We start from the raw sequence: 6,449 nt of genomic DNA on the forward strand, positions 1-6,449 counted from the left end.
CAGAGGTAAGCTTCTCTAACAGATTTTAAGAGACGGAGGAAAGAATCTCAGGCGTAGAAGATACAATTGAAAAACTTGATGCAACTATAAAAGAAAATATTAAATCTGAAAAACTACTGACACAGAACATACAGGAAAACAAGAACACCATGAAAAGACAAAGCCTGAGGGTAATAGTCATTGAGAAAAGAGAAGATGCCTGACTCCAAAGCCAGGAAAATATTTTAAACATAATCATAGAAGAATATTTTCCCAATTTAAAGAAGAAGATGCTTATAAACATACAAGAGGCCCACAGAACACCAAATAGAACAGACAAGAAAAGAAAATCCTCCCACCACGTAATAATTAAAACACAAAATGTACAGAAGAAAGAAAAATATTAAAAGCAGCAAGGGGAAAAGGCTCAGTAACATATCATGGCAAACCTATAAGAATTGTACCCATTTTCTCAGCAGAGACCATAGAAGCCAGAAGGGCCTGGGGGCAGAGGTCATGAAAACTCTAAGAGATCACAGATGCCAGTCCAGACTACTATACCCAGTGAAACTTTCAATAACCATTGATGAAGAAAACAAGATATTCTATGACAAAAACAAATTCAAACAGTATCTATCCAAAAGTCAAGCCCTATAGAAGTTACTAGAATGAAAATTCCAACCCAAAGTGACAAACTACAACCAAAATAACACAGGAAATAGATATCTTCACTGTTGCAAAACATAACCACACAAACACTATATTGCAATCATCATCAAAATCAAAAGACTTAACAGTCACTGGTCATTAATATCTCTCAACATCAATGGTTCAATTCTTTAATTAAAAGACACAGAAAAGTCTTCAGAGCTTGAACCGTTTTGGGACAGAGGGGAAGGCATCCTATTGGGACTCTAAATGAGAGACGCATGGGAGAACAGCAAAATAAAAGGATCCAGAGGGTCCTAGAAATCTACAAGTAGAACAATATGATAGGCAGATTTGGGCCCAGGGGTCCCGCTCAAACTAAGGCACCAGCCAAGGACAATACAGGAGGTAAACTTTAAACCCCTTCCCAGATCTAGCCAATGGTCAGAATATTCTCCACAGTTGAGTGGAGAGTGTGATACGACTTTCTCACATACTCTGGTGCCTCACATTTGACCATGTCCCCTGGAGGGGGAGACCTGGTGGCACTCAGAGGAAGGACAGCAAGTAGCCAAGAAGAGACTTGATACCCTATGAGAATATATAGGGGGACATAATCCCCCTCAGGAACAGTCATAGGGGAGGGGAATAATGGGAAAATGGGGGGGGGGAGGAATGGGAGGATACAAGGGATGGGATAAACATTGAGATGTAACAAGAATAAAATAATAAAAAAAAATTAAAAAATAAATTATAAAAAAAAAAGACACAGAAAAACTAAATGGATGCATAGACAACACTCAATATTCTTCTGCATTCAGGAAACACATTTCATCCATAATGATAGACGTTACCTTGGGGTAAAAGGTTGAAAAAAAGGTATTCTCAGCAAACAGACACAAGAAGCAAGCAGATATAGACATTTTAATATCTAATAAAATAGACTTTCAACCAAAATTAATCAAAAGCAATAAAGAAGGACACTTTATATTCATCAAAAGTAAAGTCAACCAAGATGATATTACAATTCTGAACATCTATGCTTCCAATACAAGGGTACCCACATTTGTAAAAGGAATATTAACAAAGCTTAAACCACACGTCGATCCCCACAAATTAGTAGTGGAAGACTTCAACACTCCACTTTGACCAAAGAATAGGCCAACAAAACAGAAAATAAACCTAGAAATGATGACACTAGCTGAGGTCATGAATCAAATGGATCTAACAGATATCTACAAAACTTTTCACCCAAACACAAAAGATTATACCTTTATTCTCAACACCTCATGGAACTTTCTCCAAAATTGATCATATAGTAGGTTACAAAGCAAGCATCAACAGATATAAGAAGATTGAAATAATACCTTGTATTCTATCAGAACACCATGGACTAATGCTGGACTTCAACAACAACAGAAATAACATAAAACCTGCACAAACATGGAAACCAAACAACTCTCTACTTAATGACAACTGCATCAGGGAAGAAATAAAGAAAGAAATTAAGGACTTACTAAAATTCAATGGAAATGAAGATACAACATACCCAAGTTTGTGTCATACATTGAAAGCAGTGCTAAGAGGTAAATTCATAGCACTAAGACCTTCATAAAGAAATTGGAAGCATTTTATATAGGCAACTTAACAACATATCTGGAAGCGCTAGGGTAAAAAGAATCAGAAACTCCCAAGAGGAGTAGATGGCTTGAAATAATCAAACTTAAGACTGAAAACAATAAATTAGAAATAAAGAGAACAATTCAAAGAATCAACAAAACCAGGAGCTGGTTCATGAAGAAATCAGCATGATAGACAAACTATTAACCAAACTAACTAAAAGATAGAGAGACACTATCCAAATCAACAAATTCAGAAATGAAAAGGGAGACATAAAAACAGACACTGAAGGAATACAAAGAATCATTAGGTCCTATTTGCCACAAAATTTGAAAATCTAAAGGAAATGTACAATTTTCTTGATGGATTTCACTTGCCAAAGTTGAATCAATGTCAGACAAATAAATTAAATTGTCCTATTTCTCCTACAGAAATAGAAACAGTCATTAAAAGTCTCTCAACCAAAAAAGCCCAGGGCTGGATCGTTTCAGCATAGAATTCTACCAGACATTCAAAGAAGAGCTAATACCAATACTCTCCAAGTTGCTTCACAAAATAGAAATTGATAGAATATTACTAAACTCATTCTATGGGGCCAGAGTCACTTTGATACATAAACCTCACAAAGATCCAATTCTTTTTCTGACCAATTCTTCTTATGAATATTGTTGCACAAATACACAATAAAATACTCACAAACTGAACCCGCAACACATCAAAGATATCATTCACCATGGCCAAATAGGCTTCATTCAAGGTGTGCAGGAATAGTTCAATATATAGAATTCCATCAATGTAATGCACTATATAAACAAACTGAAAGAAAAACACATGATAATCTCCTTAGAGACCAAAAAAGCATTTGACTAAGTTTAGCACCCATTCTTGTTTAAATTTTGGGAGAGATCAGGCATACAAGGAACATAATAATGTAATAAAGGTTATATATAACAAGACAATAGCCAACCTCAAATTAAATGGAGAGAAACTCAAGGAAATTCCTCTAAAATCAGAGGCCAGACAAGGCTGCTCACTTAAAGTTCTAGCCAGAGCAATAAGACAACAAAAGGAGATCAAGGAGATCCAAATGGGAAAGGAGTAAGTCAAATTATCCCTGTTTGCAGATGATATGATAGTGTACATAAGTGACCTCCAAAATTCCACCAGAGAACTCCTATATCTGATAAACACCTTCAGCAAAGTGGCTGGATTAAAAAAAAAAGTCAAAAAAGTCATTAGCCTTCCTCTATACAAATGGCAATCATGGTAAGAAAGACATTAGGAAAACTACACCCTTCATGATAGCCACAAGTAATATTAAGTATCTAGGAGTAACTCCAACCAAGCAAGTAAAGGACTTGTTTGAAAAAACTTCAGTCTGAAGAAGGAGATTGAATATGACATCAGAAGATGGAAAGATCTCCCTTGTCCATGCATCAAGAGAATTAACATAGAAAATATGGCCATCTTACCAAAAGCAATTTACAGATTCAATGCAATCCCTATGAAAGTACCTACACAATTTTTTAAGACGTTGAAAGATCAATTCTCAACTTCATATGGAAAAACAAAAAGACCAGAATAGCTAAAACAATCCTGCACAATAAAAGCTCCTCTGGAGTAATCTCCATACCTGATCTCAAGCTGTACTATAAAAAAACAGTAATTAAAACAGCATGATACTGGCACAGCAACAGGCTGGTTGATCAATGGAATTGAATCAAAGACCCAGAAGTAAACCCACACACCTATGGACACTTGATTTTTGACGAAGAAGCCAAATATATTCAATGGAAGAAGGATAGCATCTTCAACAAATGGTGCTGGTCTAACTGGATGTCTAAATGTAGAAAAATGGAAGTAGACCCATATTTATCACCATGCACAAAACTCAAGTCCAAGTGGATTAAAAACCTCAACATAAAACCAGAGACACTAAATCGGTTAGAAGAAAAAGTAGGGAAGACCCTGAAACTCATTGGTATACAAGACAACTTCCTGAACAGAGCACCAACAGCCCAGGATCTAAGGTCAACAATTAATAAATGAGACCCAATAAGGTTGAGAAGCATCTGTAAGGCAGAAGACACTGTCAATAGAACAAAGTGACAGCCTACAGACTGGGAAAAAATCTTCACCAATCCTACATCTGGCAAAGGACTAATATCCAAAATATATAAAGAGCTCAAGAAATTAAACACCACCAAACCCAATAACCCAATTAAGAAATGGGGCTCACAACTAAACAGAGAATTTTCGACAGAGGAATATTGAATGGCTGAGAAACACTTTAAAAATGTTCAATGTCCTTAGTCATCAGAAAAATGCAAATCAAAATTACTCTGAGATTCCATCTTATACCCATCAGAATTGCTAAGATTAAAAAAACTCAAGTGACAGCACATGCTGGTGAGGATATGGAGAAATGGGAACACTCCTTCATTGCTGGTGGTAGTGCAAACTAGTATAGCCACTTTGGAAATTAATCTGCCACTCTCTCAAAGAAACTGCAAATAGGGCTACCTCAAGACCCAGCTATTCCACTCCTTGGAATATACTCAAAAGATGCTCCACCATACAACAAGGTCATATGCTTAACCATGTTCATAGCAGCCTTATTCGTAATAGCTAGAATCTGGAAACAATCTAGATGTCCCTCAATCAAAGAATGGATAAAGAAACTGTAATGCATTTACACTATGGAGTACTACTCAGCTATTAAAAACAAGGAAATCATGAAATGTGAAGGGAAGTGGATGGAACTAGAAATGATCATCCTGAGTGAATTAACCCAGACTCAGAAAGATACACATGGTATATACTCACTTCTAATTGGACACTAGCCCAACAGGGATGTTCCCTGAAAATCTTCACTTACCAGGAGATTGGGATAGATACCGGGACTTCCTATTTGGACTCCATGTGAGACAGGTATTGTACAATGGGGAAATAGAAGGATCCAGAGGGTCCTAGAATCCTACAAGAAGACCATCAAAGCTGGCGAATCTGGACTTGGGGGGGGCTGCTCAAATTACTGTACCAACCAAGGACAATACTTGCAGTAAACCTAGAACCCCTATTCAGATATAGCACATTCTCCATGGTTGTGTGGAGAGAGGGAAATGTCCCTGCCATGAACACCGGTGCCCCCTGTTTGACCATTTCCCCTTGGTGGGAGGTCTGCTGGCACACAGAGGAAGGGTAAGCAGTCTACCAGGATGAGACCTGATAGGCTGTGATCATATTTTGAGGGAGGAGGTCCTCTTCTGTCACAGACCTAGGGGAGTGAAATTGGGTGAAAGAGGCAGGGAGGAGGAAATGGGAAGATACAAGTGAGGGGATAACAACTGAAATGCAATCTGAATAAACTACTTAAATAAAAAAATAGCCTTGGAACCTGTTAGTCTCTGTCCTTAAGCTAATGACTATGTGGTTAAAATAAAGCCTAAAATTCTTTAACCAAAGCAAAAGAGACCAAGGTGGTCTCTTTTTGAACTCACTTGAAGGCTGCTGTGTTTGTAGTAACCTCTGTCTCAGTGAAGTACAGGCTGTCTGACCAGGCTTCCTTCTTAAGCTCTTTGAATTTCAAAACTTCCCTGGAATTTCAAGAAGAGAAACATTTTCTGGGGCACTGCTGATTCACAGAAACCTTGGAAGACTCAGAATCATTTTAATCATTAAAATAACATAAGTAACAATAACAAGTCTATGATTTGTGGAAGAATATAATTCCAGGTTTGAAAATGTAGCATTTATGGAAAGACCAGACACATAAATAAAGGCCTACCCATAGTTATTTATGACCTACATATGATGCATGGGCAAACATGTCCGTCTCTGTATAGGTAATATGTCAGTGTAAGTATGTATATGCAATGGAGGAAAATGAAAAATTCTATCGAACTGTACCAGCTTCATTAAACTATCTATTGTGTATCTTGAAAATAGGATATTTTTTGTATTTACCCTAGGAAATCTACTTCAACATGCCTGTATGACTTCTCAGGGTATCTACAGCACTAATTTGTGAAAGTCCTCTGAACAGCATCCATTTAACAAGCAATTTAGATTGGCTATAAGTTTCTAAAACATTTAAATATTTACCACAATTCTAAATCCCTGTTACCTCTTAGTGATTACGTATGATCCTAGTTCTCTTTACTGCCTTGAAATTACACAAATACTTATCAAATTCCTACTAT

This window comes from Acomys russatus, chromosome 13 (assembly GCF_903995435.1).
Source record: "Acomys russatus chromosome 13, mAcoRus1.1, whole genome shotgun sequence".
NCBI lineage: Eukaryota > Metazoa > Chordata > Mammalia > Rodentia > Muridae > Acomys > Acomys russatus.